The sequence below is a fragment of the Pteropus alecto genome, unplaced genomic scaffold, assembly GCF_000325575.1.
Source record: "Pteropus alecto unplaced genomic scaffold, ASM32557v1 scaffold42, whole genome shotgun sequence".
NCBI lineage: Eukaryota > Metazoa > Chordata > Mammalia > Chiroptera > Pteropodidae > Pteropus > Pteropus alecto.
The window spans coordinates 2,810,009-2,828,012 of record NW_006434825.1 but is presented as its reverse complement, the minus strand read 5'-3'; the positions used below and the strand labels follow the sequence as shown (position 1 = coordinate 2,828,012).

At 40.6% G+C, this 18,004-nt stretch overlaps 1 protein-coding gene and 1 pseudogene across 1 annotated transcript in view; both read left to right on the top strand.

Annotated features, from left to right (window-relative positions):
* Window positions 1–18,004, top strand: part of WWOX (WW domain containing oxidoreductase) — a 908,680-nt gene that overhangs the window by 585,316 nt on the left and 305,360 nt on the right. The gene's annotated exons all lie outside the window — the stretch shown is intronic.
* Window positions 4,692–4,810, top strand: LOC112478201 (annotated as a pseudogene).

The following is an 18,004-nucleotide window of genomic DNA, read 5'->3' as shown; positions in this document are numbered from 1 at the left end:
CCCTTTTTTTTTTTGTTTCCATTAAGAAAATGGTAGCAGCTATCTGACTATTTTCATGGCTTCTTGAAGAGGCCTAAAAATTAGAGTAAACAAATTACCCATTACCAGGGAGGACCTGTGTCCCCCCCAGCAGATTCCCAGCATCTTCTTTCACCTCCAAGAGATATTCTCCAAGGTCACTAAATTAAGCCTTCAGACAATCGAAAAATTGAATCTCAGTACATCTATTTTCCTAACAAAATTTTCGCAGTGCCGATTGGGGCTGACAGGTGCGGCCGTGAAGCTTTCTGGGCTGTTCAGGTCGATTTGGCCGAGCAGGACAGCATCAGCTTGTATTGGAGGGAACATCTGAGCAGCTCAGGGCCCCCTGGGAGTCAGAGAGTTCCTTACCTCCTTGCCACGATAAATGACTATTGCTGTCCTTCGCAGAGCTTCCTCTCCTCCTCCTCCTCCAGCCCCATCCTCACCCCCTGCAGCTGCCAGGTCAGGTGCCTCTTCTTCAATTATTTATCAAAAGGGCCATTGCAATCATTGCAAACACGTTTAGGAGTATCTGGAAACTGTTCGTTTTGAGGGTACTAATGATGCAACCACAATCACAGTCCTTGTCAGAGGGGTGGGGCAAGGATGTGAGATTTGGGGAGTGAAGTCTATAAGAGAAGGAGGGGCTTCACTCCAGGACCCCTAGGCCTTACAGCTGCCGCAGTCTGGCTGGTTCAGGGGCTTGCAGAGGTGGGAACCACCCGGGATTTGGAGGCTGAGGACCCCAGCTCTCTGATTGCTAGCCCTGTGGCTCTGGATGTCACATCCCCTATCGAGCCTTCATTTCCTCATCTACATGCTGTGCTTTAGCCAGCGCTTTAACCAGAGAACATGCGTGTGCTCCTGGGGTATGAGATCACACCCGAAGTAGCCCTCCGTGAGCCTGAAGATTTTCCTTAAAAGTTCTAGGAGAAGTTTACAATCTATCGAAATATGTCTTCATATACGTGTAAAAAGGATAGTTTGATCGGCTTAGCCATGAAAAAACTGATGCTCTAGGAAGTCGCACTGAGTTTATCCTGTGGCTTGGAGTACCCTCTGGTACCTCACCTGGGAGCCCTGGTGCATGTCCTCAACTGCACAATGCCAGTGTCAACTTCCACAGTAGAGGCAGGGTGTGTGACATTAGACAGGTCACCTTAACCTTTCTATTCTTGCATATTTACTCATCTATAGAAGAGTGATCATAACATGATCTACATTTTTAAGAGTATCAAGAGAATCAAATAAGATACTTCTCATAAAATATGATCCCTGGTACATCATAAGCGCTCAATAAATGTTAACAAAACTAGTGGTTACTACTATTACATCCAGAAATTTTTAACAAGCACTTATCTGTAGCACTCAATGCCAAGCCCTGGAATGAAATCTCCTAGAAGACACAGGAGGTGGTAGGAGGGAAAATTCATGCTTGGCAGATCCTAACGTTGTTTGTCCCTGTGTAATTTTTGATTCTCAAATGGCCTTCCTCTTTTCTTGCTTTCAGTGATAGCTGTTTGTGACACTTACGTCTCTTTTTCCTGGATTCACGTATTCATTCCTAGGTCTTTGCAGCATTTATCTATTGCTGCCTAACAGATTACCCCGAAACCTCATGGCTTCAAACAATACATATTCAGTATCTTACAGTTTCTATGGGTCAGAAATTAGGGAGTAACTTAGGTAGGTGGTCCTGGCACAGGATTTCTCATGAAGTTGCCGTCAAGTAGTTGGCTGGGGCCACAGTCTCTGAAGGCTCGAGCAAGCTGGGAATTTTACATCCAAGATGGTGTGTGCACATGGCTTGTGGCAGGAGGCCTCAGTTCACCAGGCAGGCCTCTCCACAGGGCCGCTTGAGCATCCTCCCAATACGGCAACTGGCCAAGTGAATGATCTCAGAGTACAAGGAGGAAGCTATGGTGCCTTTTAGAGAGTGGTCTTTGACATCACCACTGTCAGAAACTGTAACCTCAGCTATGTTCTATTCATTGTAAATGAGCCCCTAAAGACCATACTTAAGGAGAGAGCAACCCAGCTCCACTATTTGAAGGGAAGACTATCCAGGAGTGTGTGAGCATGTTTTAAAATAACCATAATCTCCCACTTCAGTATGCTCGGGCTCTCTTGAACACCTGATTGGTTTACTGGTTCAGCCCTTGGCAAGGGCATAAGTATGGGAAAATGCATCAGTCCCTTCCGCCTAGGTCAGCAAAATCACCACCTTCTCTTGAGTGGTTGTGATCGGAGAGTGGACAGCCCAAAAGAATCCATTTATAACAGTGGAGTCACAGGCCAGCAGGGGACTGGAGGAGATAGCTTTAGAGAGGGAACCTTGAACCCCCTCAATCATATTCCTTAGAGAAGCTCTCCAAAGACAAATTACATCCATCTGTAATCATTACAGCAGTAGCTTTTGAACTCACCAATTTTCTTTGTTTATTTCTCCCCCTGAGAGCAAGAAACTTGCCTTGAAGCATCACTTTTTTGGATAGTATGGACGGTAGCCTCCCCCCACCCCGCCCCGCAGCAATGTCTTCAATTGAGCATTGGTTGGATATAGAAAAACAAAGTGACCAGGTCAGCATTTTCTCTCCCTTTTTAAAGCCTCAACTCACACCTTTTCCTATACACTGCTTCTTCCTCCAATGTAGCCATGATTCTTTTACTTAACACTCTGTCCATCTTCTCCCTGTGACTCTTCCTTCTTCTCCTCATTCTTGTGTACTTTCAGGAAAGAAAATTGGGTTACGGTACCTACAACATGCCACAAGGACGCGCGGCTATTATAACTCCATTAGGCTCCTCACTCCTGGGTCTGATTTTTTATAACTTTACTTTCGCTCCTTTATTGCACATGTGTTCCTTTCTCTTGTGCATTCCTGGAATGTAAGGATCCTAAACATCCGTAAGGTACTTAGAGTTTTCACAGCAATTTCTGAGCATTATTGCCTCAGCACATCATCTTTGAAATTGCAAATGATTATACCCATTTTGCAGATGAGGAAACTGAGGCTTAAGAGGCTCCAGTAAGTTACCCTGAATCACACAGCTCCTAAGTGGAAGAAGCAGCCCTCAAGTTATGGTCTGCTGGCTCATAAATTTTATGTTTTTCCTACCATACCATATGGGTAGAACATAAGCTCTTTGAGGCCAAGTTTAACGTCTCATTCTGTTTTGCATCCTTTTGGTTTTTCTCTTGTCTTGCATATATTAGGTACTTGGAACACTTCAGTTGAATGAGTGAATGAGAATATGAATGATGCCATTGGTCAAATCAAAACGCTGCTCACACGTGCATCCCAGAATCAGGCTTTAGCATTTACCTCAGATAGGGAAGTCTGGAAGTTAGTATTATGGAGCCCAGTAAGACAAATGGCTCATTCAATGACTGTGTCCTGAATAACAACAGAATGCAAACACTTCCTTCTTCTCATAAATCTCTTAAATCAGCATCGTCTGTGCTGAGCAAGGCCCGTGTATTCTGGTAGCAAACACCGAGAGGCCCAAAAGGCTAATCTGGGACCACGTCCCCACCAAACACTGCCCTATGCTAAGTCTGCAGAATATTTAAATAAGGGGTTAATTTATAAAGTGAGCTACAGGAAAGTTTCCAGGACTGCTGTGTGTGTGTCTCATAAATCGACACAAATTGAATCTAGCTTTCTGTGCCCGTCAGCTACTAGGTAAACCAAAATTTATTGAGAGGTGTATAGGTTGCCATCCAAAGAAACATAGTAAATGAGAAAAGTATATCCTCAGGAGGCGTGTAAACAAGGTATGAAGGCTGGCAGATGCAACAAGAGTCCAAATGTAACATCCCCATTGCCGGGTATTCAGAAGTACGGTCCGGTTCATTGCAAATGGAGGCTGGGCTCCCAGAATCCCTTGTTCTAATCTCGAATGTTCTGCTGACTTCTTAATAGACTAGGAATTTGCATATTGCAAGGAGAATTCAAGATATGGAGGGATACAGACAAAGAAGAGTGCTAACTTGGGTATTTTGCATGTCAAATTATTAGACTAGTTTATCCAGAACCAAAAGTTATGCAATATGTAAATATGAAGCTTTAGTTTTTATTATTATAATGACTATTTTTGATAATCATGTATGCATGCCACATACCACATTAGTCTGAGCGATGGGGGTGCCGCTCATGTCTACCAAGGGCCTCCCGTGACGCAGGCACCGTGCTGAGGTTTTTACTTACTTTAGTTCCAGTCCTTTGAGGACACACTCCTTTTGGGATTTCTGGAGATTGCTGTTAATGAGCCCATTTTACAGAGAAGAAAAGTGGGTTCCAAAAACAAATCCTGAGAATTTTCAGCTAATATATTAATTTGAATCCAATTTGTCTCATTTCTCATCCCAAAAGCTTTTTTTTTTTTTCTTTTTGGTCATTATCCAGCATCTCCTAGCATGATTGTAGTGGTCTTCTCATTACCTAGAAAACAAATTGCCAGCATTCTGGTAAAATGTCTTTGCCTAGCCGAATTATTTACTATTTCAATCTAGCTTTTATTCTTTTAGGTACAACATTCCAAATGATGTGCAAAATACCTTAGGAGTAAACCAAAACCTACATATCAGTAACGGTCACATCCTCTTGAAGGGGGCCAGCAGCGAACATGGCATTACAAGGGAAGCATCCTTTAAAATACTGAGCGTTGTCTACGGCCATGCCACCCTAAACAAGCCCGATCCCATCTGATCTCGGAAGCTAAGCAGGGTCGGGCCTGGTTAGTGCTTGGATGGGAGACCACCTAGTTAGACCAGGTGCTATAGGTGTAAAAAATAAAAATAAAAAATAAGGGATTGTAAACTGACAAGGTCCTTGCAATCTGTGAGGTCAACCCAAGGGTTTCCTCGCCTGAAAAATAAAAACTAACTAAGAAAAATAAATAAATAATGAGCATTCATGAACATATCACTGAAGCAGTTGTTCATTGAAGAAAGTGGAGGCAGAGCTATGCTGGATATGCAGTGAAATCAGAGCACTTAAGAATGTTCACACAATTTTTTACACGCAGATTGACTTAGGCCTTATAGCAGTCCTTTCGGCTAGACCAATCATGACTGCATTTTATAGAGGGAGAAACAGAGAAGTGAAATGACTCGTCTGAGGACACACAGCAATTCCAGAATTCATCCATCACCCGTCTGACCTCATGAAGAGGTTGGCAAACTGGGCTAAAGCGAGAAACTAAAGTGGAAAGAAATATATATTGCCAAAATATTGCCAGGAGACAATTAGAAAAAATCTCTTGGACATCATTTAATAAGAAAAGAGGCAAAATTCAAATCTTAGATACTTCAATATATTTAGGTTTTTTTTCTGACTTTTCATAGAGTCAGAGATCTTAGTTATATCCTCAGATATATTTGAGACAAACAGCGAGAAAACAGAATTATGTTACTGCCTAAGCTACAACTTCCTCCAAGCCTTGTTATTCTTGTTCCCTTCAATGTATTTCAACTCCAAAATACAGTGACATGAAAATTGTGTATTCAGATTGTTCTATTGATTTGTTGAGAAAGTGACCTTGTATGCACACATGAAAATGAAGAGATCTATACTGCCTGGCTCCCTCTTTGTAAGGATCTGAGAACAAGCCTGGGTAACCCGTATTTATTTCACACCTAGGTTGAATCTCCCTTTGCACAGACTAAGGACATCCAAGGAAGGCTTCTTAGAAGATTGTGCAGGTGTGGCCTATGCAAGGACACCTGACAGGGGGTGCATGCAGGGGCTGAAATAATTTGTTTCCTTTGCAAAAGCCAATGGCTCTGGCCAGAGGTAGAGAGACCTCTTGGCGATTTGGACAATGGCTGTCACAGGGCCGAATTCTCTTTTTTCTCTTACACACAAAAGCATACCACCATGGACCCATCTGAACGGCAGCATCCACTACTCTGGTAAGAAGGGATCCTGCTTCGGTACTTTCAGACACCTCTGCTCCCCGCCGTGATCAACAAGCCATGCTTCTGGGTGGGAGAGAAGGGAAACGAGGGTTCCTGAGCCCCTGCACTGCACTAGGGCCTTACAAATGCAGTGCCTTGTTTAGTCCTCGAAACAGCTCTTGAGGTGGGTGGCATTAGACCATTTGCCAGGAATAGAATGTGAGATCCAGGGGTACAGGGAGTTAGTAAGTGGCAGAGATGAGGCTGGAACCCAAGAGTTCTGATCTAAATTCAGGTCTATGTAATTATTCTATATATCCGAAGCCCCTGTGGCTTGGATTTCTTATCACAGAACTGAGATGAAATAGAATTTCTCAGCTTATGGAGCCAGGCAGCAGATGGGCTTTTGCCAAGAACATTTTCTTTTTTTTAAGCCCCAGATTCACGGTTTAGCAGAGAGACAGAAGATGGAAGGTCAAGTGCAGTATAAGAGAGAAAGGGGAGAGTGGAGGTTGTTCTCCAGAACATAGAAGCTGCTTCTTCATCCCACACAGTAGAAACCAGAGCCCAGATTATATTAATGAGAAGTTCCAGAATTGCATATTGTTCTTTGCTACTGAAGGAGGTGGGGGGAAGAAGAAAAAGAAGAAGAAGAAGAAGAAGAAAACCAGCACATGGAAACTTGAAAAAGGGTTAGCTGTATGTAAATGGCTTTTAATATAACTGCTAGGCTGAACCGGAAGACTTGAGCTGTGCAAAATGTCACTTGCTCTTATCACGGTTCGTGGAGATTACCTTTCAACACGAGTTTCATTTTCATTTCTTCCAACACTTGGAGAAGTGAACGAAGCAGTGACTCCTTTATTTCCTAATCCTCGCCAGCAACTTGCTTCTTCCTCTGTGTTTTGTGTCATTCTGTATGATATTGCATCAAGGCAATTCACGGCAGTGGTTGAACCAAAAGCAATTTAAGTAAAAAATGGACAAATATGGATGTCATTTATAAGGCTTTTTCAAAGCCCTTTGACATCACTCAAAGCCTGAACACTTCTCAGGAGTGAGACGCTTTTTTTCCCCTAACAACGAGATTTAATACAGACCGCTTAGTGAGGCATCTCCCTGCTTCTTGGCCAGAAACCATTTCTTGGGGAAGTGAGTATTTTGTATTATATACCAAGAAAGAGGGAGATAAAAAGATTGAGTGATTACAAACCAAAGTGAACTCCCAAGGTGGATTGATGTTTATTATCTTCATTCATTTGTAATAATGGCCACATATGATATTTGGGCAGATCACATATGTCGGCATGGTGTTATGAGTGTTACAGTTATTGTAGTTAATTTTCATAATCATTCTGCATAGATAGAGCTGTAAATATAAAGGCAAGTGTTATTGTTTCCATTTTACAGATGAGAATACTGAGTCTCAGTGACCCACGATGGCAAAAAAATCTTGAGTTTGAAAATTCACTTTGTGTAACTCTAATGTATTTTAATTATACCATTCTCTGGTTTTGAGAACAACTGGCAAAATTAGAAGCCAGAAGCTCTGTTTTGACCACGTGCCTTCCTCTCTGTGTCTGGGGTTGTGGGAAAGGCCAGCGGCTTGGGAGCCTCCTTGTCCAGCTCCATCAGCCTGTGCTTTGGAAGATAGTTCTTCATGTTCCATGGATGATGGAGAAGCAACTCAGGGAGCTGAGAATATGCTGTGGTCATTCCCAGGAAGCAAGGCCAAGTATAATTAGAAAGGTAGGCCAGTTCATTGCATTACATAGCGACAGAAAACCCAGTAAAGAGAGAACAGAAACACTCCTCACACCCCAGAGGGTGAAGAAGCCCTTCTCAGGAGAAGAGTAGACTTTAGCAGTTCTTAGAGATTGAATGGTGTAGACCACTCAAGACACAAGTGAATCTTAAAATGGCGAAGCCTTTACACACACACACACACACACACACACACACATTAGAGTATTTTCTTTGACTACAAAAGAACTACAGAACAGTGAAAAAAAATGTCATTCCCAAAAGGCTACATACTGTATGATTTCATTTATATAACATTCTTAAAGGGACTAAGTTATAGAAATGGAGAACAGGTTAGTGATCATCAGTTGTGCAGAAGGTGGGGGTGGCTGTAAAAGGGACACCTGAGAGAGCCTGGTGGCATAGAAACGGTCCGAATCTTGACTGTAGCCATGCCAATTTCCCGGTTATAATATCGTACTATGTGAGACATTACCGTTGGGGGAAACTTGAGTAAAGAATATCTGGGAACTCTATTATTTTTCACAACTGCATGTGGATCTACAATTATCTCAAAATTAAATTTAATTAAAAATTACAGAACATTTGAGGAAAAAAAAAATTCAAGAAGAAAATTTAAATCACCCATAGGTCCTCCACTCAAGAGTCACCATTTCTATTTTGGTCTCTCCCTCCCTTCCTGCTTCCATTCCTCCTTCATACATATCAAATGGAGAGGTTTTAAAATGTAGTTACACCTTGTCCATCTCCTAACATCTAACCTTCGCGTCTTCTCAGAGAGGCTTGAAAGCTCTGTTTAAACCCTCTGGTTTGGCATTGATTTTGATGAAAAGACAGCCCCGAGACCCCCCTCCGAGGAGCTGTGCATAAGGAATGGATGTATTTTATGTGTAGGGCTGTGCAACCCACTTCCAACCCTGCTAATAGGTGTTAAGATTTTGCAATAAATATTACCTATGGCTGTTAATTGAACTGCAGCCCAGACTGTCAGTACGTGTTTATTTTTGCTCTTTAATTTCTCTGAGTTCTCACAGTTTAGGGGGGAGGAGGGAGAGAATAAAGTTAGGTTGGTTGCGGGGGAAGCTTATTTGATATGTAATCTGCATCCCTCCCTGGCTGATATTCCTTCCAAATGACATGCATGGTTGGGGACAAAAATGGGGCTGAGGAAGAGGTGGGGGGCCAGATCCCATTACCACTCCCACACCCTCTATGGTGAACCTGAGATTATTACTCCAGGTGCCTTTTTTCTAGGCTGCTAGGAGTGACCTCCTAACCCCAGGCACCAGCTAAGCCTCAGGTCAAGGAAGACCGGAAAACCTAAATTGTCTTTGTATTATTACCAGTTATTAGCTGAGTGACTTGGGCAAGTTTCTTCATTTTTCTGATCCCTCATCCCCTCACCTTTCTGAGCCTCAGTTTTGTCATCTTTCAGTAAATAAGTTACTGGGTGCTTGGAAATTCAAACGAGTTAACACACGTGAACATGCTTTGCCAGTACGCGGTCTATGTGCATGAGTTAGTTTTCATCATTATGGAACGCAAGGAACCTATTGTCTACAGTGTGTTCCAGCTGGCCCTCATCGTGTACTCATAGAATAATTTTAGTATAAAATAATTACTATCACTAATACTGACTGTACATATTCCTAACTCCATGACACTGAATGAAGTCTTGGACCATTCTGTGCCTTGCTTTTCTCATTTCTTGTTCTTCTTTTAAAGAGAAACCGTTTTGCGAATTAGGTGAGAGAAGGCATAAAGCATAATACATCCTAAGGACTCAATGCATCTTTGGTCCTCCAGACATTCAATGCAGAAGAGCTCATGGCTTTGCAGTATGGTTATAACGAAGAGTGATGATGACATGGCACAGTACCACCACCACGTGAGGCTTATTGCTTAGTTTTTGTATGAGCCACTGGTTTATTTTGCATTGTGCATATCTGCATTAAACAGGATTCCTACACAGTTGGTCAGTCTTGAAGCTCACTATCTAACTGAGCGCTTCCCCATGTAATGTGCCTAGGAATTACCCAGGCCCCTGGGGTCTTGTTAAATGCAGATGCTGGTTTAGTAGGCCTGGGTGAGCCCTGAGATCCTTTGTCTCTTACAAACTAATGAGCTCCCAGGTGATGCCAGTGTTGATGGTCCAAGGACCACACTTTGAGTAGCAAAGGTCTAGATATAGTTCTCGACAGAAGTGGTACTGTTTGCTAGGAAACCTTTGGGAGATTTGTGGAGGCATTTTTGGCGGTCTCTGGCATTTCGTGGTTGGGGCCCATAAATCCATCCTGTGATGCTGTAGACAGTCCATTGCATCCTGGTAACTGGCACATGTGCCATTAGACATTCATATCAGTCATATCCTGTTTGCAATGATCTGAGCCCAGATTTCACTCTGCACGGAAATATAGTGTGTACTGAATCTCCTAGAAATGCAAGGACCTTCTAAATCAAGGGAAGATTGTACTGTATTTTGTTCAAAACTTCAGCAAGACTTGGTTGCCATCTTGAAAAATCAGGCAGTGCTCCTTATAGTATTTGAGTCACCATAACCTGTGATTTGTCTGCATTTGTCTCATGGTGATTTAACAGGGATACACTGGAGCTGCCTCCTACCAGCCCATGGGAGCAGATTTTGCCCATTTCTTCCCAAATGTGCATTCCATGATGTCATTCTGGTAGCTTGAGATTGACCATGGAGAGTATTTACACCATGGAAATTGGCAAATGCTACCAATCAGGGTGTGTGTATGTTTATGCATGTATGTGTTTCTTTCCAGAGAGCTGGTTTACCAATACAATACTATGTCTGTATAAAAATACATTTAGCTCTTATTTCAAAATGCCAAATATAAAGAGAACTCATCAACAAAATTCTGGAGAACTTTGATTTATGTTTCTCAAATCCAAACCTATAAATAGGTGCAAATATTCGACTGTTTCATTATGGGCTTCCAATATAATCTTGTCCAAGCAGTTGCCTTTGAAAATGCATATTATTTTGTCGATTATTTTTTTCTCTTCTTTATTTTATAGTTAGGCCAATATATTAATTTTTTGTTCATTACGTGTGTGGTTAGGTTATGCTATTCATGAATTTCAACTCAGGACCTTAATAAGAAGTTATATAATATTTCTTTGGTTGCTGTGCTTGAGCATCAGTGATCTAATTAACTGTCAGGCAGGGCCTGCAGACATGTGGGAGACCCAATTCTTCTCTTGGGGAGAAGGGATGCAAGAGCCACATTATAAAGTCAAGTCGTAATCAACATCTTCCCTTCAAGATGTCTAGGAGAAGTGCGTTTTAATCTTATATTGGAGTGAGCCGCATTGTGCCTTATAAGATAATCCAATAGGAGTTAATTCTACACAGATTCAGCAATGCAGGAGTTGAGGGGGAGGAGGAGGGCAGAGAGGAGGAAGAAGCCAAAGCTGGAAATGGGTGGAACAGGATCAAAAATTTTTGGAAAAAGTGTACATAAAATCCAAGGAGGGATGAATACGGGTTTAAAAGAAAGTTTCTACTCTACGAGAAAGAAAAAAAAGGAACATGAAATAAAAGCCTAGCTTTTAAAAATGCAATGCAGGAGTTGAGGGGGAGGAGGAGGGCAGAGAGGAGGAAGAAGCCAAAGCTGGAAATGGGTGGAACAGGATCAAAAATTTTTGGAAAAAGTGTACATAAAATCCAAGGAGGGATGAATACGGGTTTAAAAGAAAGTTTCTACTCTACAAGAAAGAGAAAAAAGGAACATGGAATAAAAGCCTAGCTTTTAAAAATACACACACACATACACACACACCACACACACACCCTCTCATGGGATTGGCAGGTGGAGAGGCAGTTTTTAACAGGCTATTTTATCATAGCCTTCTGTTAGTGGCAAAAGTGCTACAAACATTGCACTAATGTTTGGGCCTTTGCTTTGCTTTTGGCAATCATTCCTCTTTTTAGTTTTTTCTTTCTTTTTTTTTTTTTGGCACCGTAGAAATGTTTCCGTAAATAGTGCATTTAATGGAGTGTGTTACTTTATTACTGTCAGCTACCATAACAGTAGAGGAAAATTCAATAAACACAAAAGCTAAGATCAGAACATAGAAAGCTCCCAATTCTCCATCCTCAATGAACTTGTACCTTTAAGCCTTGTAACCTTTCTGTTTTCTCATCTGTGAAATTCTTAGCTTTTCGGGTGGTGACAGCATTCAGTTCAGTGCCTGATTGATAGTAGATGCCCAACCAAATTTAGGACATGTTTATTATTATGGTGGCTTTGCTGTAGACTTGCAAAGCCAAACACGCCTTCCTACATTGCTAAGATGTGAATGCTTAGTTGAGGGGCCGAGACCAGACTAAGCTTTGGGTGTTAGCAGCCTTCACATGCAACAAATCCACGAACAAAATGTTGTGATTCTTTGCCGTGGAATAATTGGAAGCCACTTGCTCAGCTAGAGCGGAGAATCCAGCAAAAAGGAGGAAGTAAAACTAAAAAGTCATAAATATGTGGGAAAGTTAGCAAATCAGAGTAATTGAGGAGCAAAATAATTCATTTCCTCACCCTGGCTCAGCATAGATGCAAATGATATATCATTAAGTAAGTCCCCAATACAAAGGCATCCAGCATAACTGTTGCATCAAATATTTACCCAGAGCCAAGAGCAATTTTTTATTATGTTTTTTTTTATAAGTTTGATTTACTAACCTTCAGTGCAGTCCCTATTTTTAGAAGTTGGCTCATATTTCTAATTTGTTGTCTCTGAAGCACTGAATCCTTACTAGTGTTTCAGCTGTCCACTCGGTTCCTAATGGTAGAGCAACACTGAAAAGCATAATTACATTTCCTAATTATGTGTAATTAGGCAAAACCCAGATGATGTATTCAACGTGCTCTCAGAATAGCCAGGGGTCAAGGACTGTTGGAATTCAGTAACATTTTTATAAATAAGCTGGTGCGTTATTTAATGTTGGGGTCCAAGGTGGTGCTGGGTGCCTTACAGACCAATGCAATGATTGAAATATATAGCATTCATTTATTTTGCCAAGTAGAGCTATCACTGATTCCCCACCCTCATACCCTACCCTCCTTTTTTAAAACCAGGGTTTAGATTCTCTATTTTTAGCCCCAAAGAGGCCCTCTAAACTCAAAACCATAAAGTTCTACTTACTGACAGCCTATTTATTTTTTCAAAGCTTAATCCTTTTGAAACATGGAGAAATAAATACATCCTCTTATCTAGCATATGCCCGGGATGGGAAATAAATTCTTATTTTCCTGTGGTGTGGTACCAGTAGGCTACGATGAATAATTTGGGCTGTCTCTCTGAAGATAATAGGGAAACCTTCTCTATTACCAGTGATAATTATGAATCTCATAATAGAAAACATCCCGAGCCCGAACATCAATCAGGGAAGATAAACAATGGGAAATGATAGGTATACAAAAGGGAAAATGGCAGCCGCACATATGGAGGGAAAGACTGCAAAATTCTGGTGAGGTTATAAATCATAGAGTCAAATCATTTCCATGCAATTAATATCCTCAAATTAAAACATTGGTTTTTAAAGAAAGATTTTGCAGACTTTTCAGCTGGGCAACTGGCCGCCATACAAGATTTATCTGGGACCTGGTACCGCCCTCCTTCCCGAGTCTTGTGTATCTCTGGCCGGAGTTGGCTAGAGCACAGGCTGACAGTGTCATGGTGTGAGCTGGCCCGATGACCTCACTCCAGCTCACCAGGGACTGTTCACCAAGAGGTCAGAGCTAGTGGTGGCTGACCCTTAGAATTCTAGGCCTTAAAAGCACAACAAGGATTGGCTTATTGAGGCAAGAAGTTTAACTTCTTTTTACCAGCCTAAAAGACTGTTCCCAGCCGTGTGGACACAGCCCAGTGAAGCACTTGGCAAAGTTGCAGACAAACGGCAAACTTTCATTGCAAAGGGCCATCGTCTCCTGCTTCTTAATGGCCCTGCATTCATGCACTTTCTTATCTTGCTGTCATTTTCACCAAGTCCCAAGGTACCTCAATGGACTTCCTTAAAAAAAAAAAAAAAAAAAGTAAGAAATTCATTCCTAACAGTGAGAAAACACTGCCTATGAGTCTGCTATTGCTGCTCGAAATGAAATTTAAGAGTGTTCAGCTAATTTATTTACTGCATCGTGCACAGGAACCAACAAGATTTCTAGTCTTTCCTCCTACTGGTCAGGCCACGGCCCCTTCTGACACGAATCAAATAGAATCTCTCCATTCCACCCCTTATTTAGGAGTGGGCCGGAGATTTGAGTCAATTGTCAAATATGTCCTAAAGGCCACAAAATGTGCTCATGGATTTTGTGTTATAGGCTTAATATAATATATTATAAAACATATTTTTAAAGAAATGTATAAATTTTTCCCCAAAGCAAGGGTTTTCCCATGCCATATAATTTGCTAAGTGTGGCTTTGCTGTGTTGTAGCCCATAATTTAAAATCAGCTTCCACAAGGCAAAAAATAACTCCAAGCTATGATTAAGTAGGTAATGGACAAGGTAACTAATATCCCCTGAAAGATAGCCTTCCAGATACTTATTTTAAGTGACACAATGGTTGAAGGTTGAAATGTGTAATCCTGTACTAATTTACCTGAGTTCTGGAGAATCAAGAAAAGACATTATAAACTGGCATATCTGGGCAGTTAGGACACGGAGCTGAGAGTGGATATTCTCTGTGTACATTTTAATGAGCCTGTGCCTCATTTTCCCCATTTAAAGTAAATGGGTTTATGCCTAATTGTACTACCAGGTGTGGGTTTTTTTTTTTTTCCCATAAAATAATTCTTTTGTAAGGAGTGCCCTAGTCCAGTCTTAACCAATTCTGAGAGGGCAGTCTGTGCAGTGTGGATGGGAGAAGCATGGCAGGGTGGAAAAGCATAGGTTTTGGAATCGGGCAAAATGGAGTTTGAATCCTAACAGGCATCAGGAGCTGTGACCTTGGGAAAGTGTTTTCTTCATTTTCTTAAATTTTTCGTTTTGAAATAAATTTCAACTTACAGAAAAGTTATAAAATAGCACAGAGAGTTCCTGTATACCCTCATACAGCACCCCCTAATATTAATTAACATGATATACTTTTCCACACCAAGAATTAGCATTGGTACAATGCTATTAACTCAATTCAACTAACCAATGCTTTATTTGCATTTCACGGGTGTTTCTACTAATGTTTATTTACCGTTCCAGGATGTAATCCAGGGTACCTCGCTGCATTTACTGACGTGTGTCCTCAGTCTCCTTTGATCTGTGACAGTATGGGTTTCATTATTTTATTGTTTTTTTAATGACCTTGATACTTTTAAAAGAGTCTGGTCAGCTATTTTGTAGAACATCAGTTTGGGTGTGTCTCATGTTTTCTCCTAATTAGATTGAGGTTATACATTTTGGGCAAGAATACACACAAGTCTGTGCCCTTCTCAGTTCATCATATCAGAGGGCATGTAGCGTCAAAAAGTCTAATTATTGGTAATATTAACCTTGATCTCTTAGCTAAAGTGTTGTCTGCCAGATACAGCCACTGAAAATTTCTATTTTCCCCTTTGCAATAAATACATATCTTGTGGGAGGTACTTTGAGACTGTTTCTCCTCAAATTGTCATCCACTAGTTTTACCATCCATCTGCAACAATTACCATCTTGCCTGTAACAATTAATGCTATGGTGTCCTAAAGGTGATTTTCCATTTCTCTCATGACTTCTACATTTATTAATCAGAATTCTTCTTTGTAGAAAGCTATCTTCTCTTCTCCATTTATTTTTAATCACTTATTCATTTATATCAGTATAGACACGTGGATATTTATTTTATTCTATAGGTCATAATACGATAACACTGATACATATTTTATTGCTCAAACCGTTCCAGCTTTGGCCACTGGGGGCTCTTTCATATTGGCTCCTGTGCTTTTTCAAGGTGCTCCATCCTTTTCTTACATTTTGGCACTGAAAGACGCTACAGGCTCATCTTGTATTTCCCTGTCCTTATCTTGGACTTAACTACTTTCCAAGGAACCTTGGTTCCTTTAATTGAAAAACAGTGTTTAGAAATCAAGATTTGTGTTCTAGGTGTGCTCATTGCTACAGGGATGTCATTGCTTCTAGGACCTCTTAATGGACAGTTTGGAAATATGTGTATATATTCTAACTCATGCATACACATATATCTGTATTTGTATCTGTATATTACATATTTTAATGTATTTATATTTACTTTTGTATTCACTTATATTTAAACCAATTTTATTATTTTGTATTTTGATATATTTACATTATAATAAAGTATATAATATAAATACACACTTATAATATAAAGTATGTGTTATAAATATAAATATACATATATTTGAAATATGAATTTGTACTTGATTCCAATCCAATGCAACTGATTTTAGTCTCTCATTTCTTGGGAAATGTTATTTAACTATTCTAACTCTCACTTTCTTCTACAAGAAGGAAGTAATAACAACCACAGTTTAGGGTTGGGGAAGATATGGTAGATTGTAAAAATAGTATATTATGAAAAAAGAAAAAGAAAAACAGTTCTTTCCTTCACTGAATGCACACCCATCCTATATGGCATTGTTTATCCTCCAATTAAGAGGTGGAGTCTATTTTCCCACCACTTAAATAGGGTTGACTAAGTGACTTGCCTTGGCCATTGAGATCTTAGCAAAGATACAAGCATAGGCATGACAAGCATTTGGATATTAAGGCTTGCCTTCTTGCTGCTTATAACCCTAAGACTACCACATAAAGAAGCCTGATGTAGCCTGCTGGAGGATGAGAGGCCACATGAAGTTACCTTTGTTGTCCTGGTGGATAGCCTGCCAACTTCCAGGCACATGAGTGAGGCTATTCTAGAGTCATCCAGTTACCAGCCAAGCCAACAGGTGACCTCAGACACATGAGTGATCCCAGCAGAGATCAGTCAAAACAGTACATACCGGAGAAGGAGCCCAGCCCATAAGTACGCTGTTAAAAATCTGTAATGGACAGTTAAGGGAATTATCAGACAGTGAAAGAAACACGTGAGTTTGTAAACAAGGATTTCAGTGTAGATTTTGTCTTTATTCAGGGATCTTAAAGGAACAAGTTACAGTTAAAGTTTACATGGAAGAGCCTGCCATCGTCCCACATCTGGTGATTGCTATTTACATTCCTTTATTGAGCCTTATCTTCATAAGTTTTTTTTTTTTTTTTTTTTAGCATAGAAGTGTTCATAAGTTGAACACTTCTGTTTCATGGTCAAGACTGGATCAGAGGCCATGGATACTGACAACTGATTTGTCTGTTTTATTCTGTTTTTTTCCATGACTATATCTACTGCCTCATCTTGACTTATAAGCAAAACCTAGAAAACATGTGTTTTGTAGTTTATCTAAGAATAATACAGAAAATGTTGCTGTTACTTTTAGTGAAGAAAATCAATTTTGTATCATTTATTTCAACCTAATTAAATGTGAATTTTGTTAAAAAATAAAATAAAAAAGAGCCCAGCCCATTCACAGACTTATGAACTTTTTATAACAAGTGGTTATTGTTTTTATCTGCTGAGTTCTGTGATGGTTTTGTTAGGCAGCAAATCCTAACAAATATAGAAGGCTTAGAGTCTGTAGCATAGTATCTCTTTTACAAAGTGGACTTTCAAACAGTGCTGTTTTTAGTTGTTGATGTTGTTATTTTTGAGAAAAACTTCAAGTTCCGTTTGCCCCCCAATACTTCAACAAATCTAAGTAAATGAACTCTTTGCCAACTGTTGGAACCAGTCCTTTGGACTAGATCAGTGCCTTCAGAAAAAACCACTGTTAAGGTATACGGCTCTGTGTACTTAGCTCACGCCGAGACAGAGACAGAGCTCAGTCGGTATGGGACATTAGGTAGAGTGAGCACTGAGAGCCCTGAGGAATGGAAAGTCCTTTATCTGGTGCCTAAGGGTACAGGAAGCCTGACCTGGTGAAGAGAGGGGAGAGGGTACAGAGGAGGAAAGCAGAAGAGTATTTAAGCAAGCCAAATTTAGCCTAATTAACAAATTTGCCCAGGGCTCACCCGAAGCAGAAAGTGAAGCCTAGATCAGTCTGCTTTCCTCCGACCAGTAAGGTAATGATGAGGTTGAACTACCAGTTCTCAGTCTCAAAGAAGAGACTCCCAAAATAGACAGGAGTTAGACAAAGAGACCTGTACATTTCTTTTCTCCTCTGAGATTCAATGTTTCCTTAATGACCTGCTGCATCTGTTTAGCACAGTTTTTTAATACCTGCAAACAAAGTTAGTGCACTTCTATTTCTAC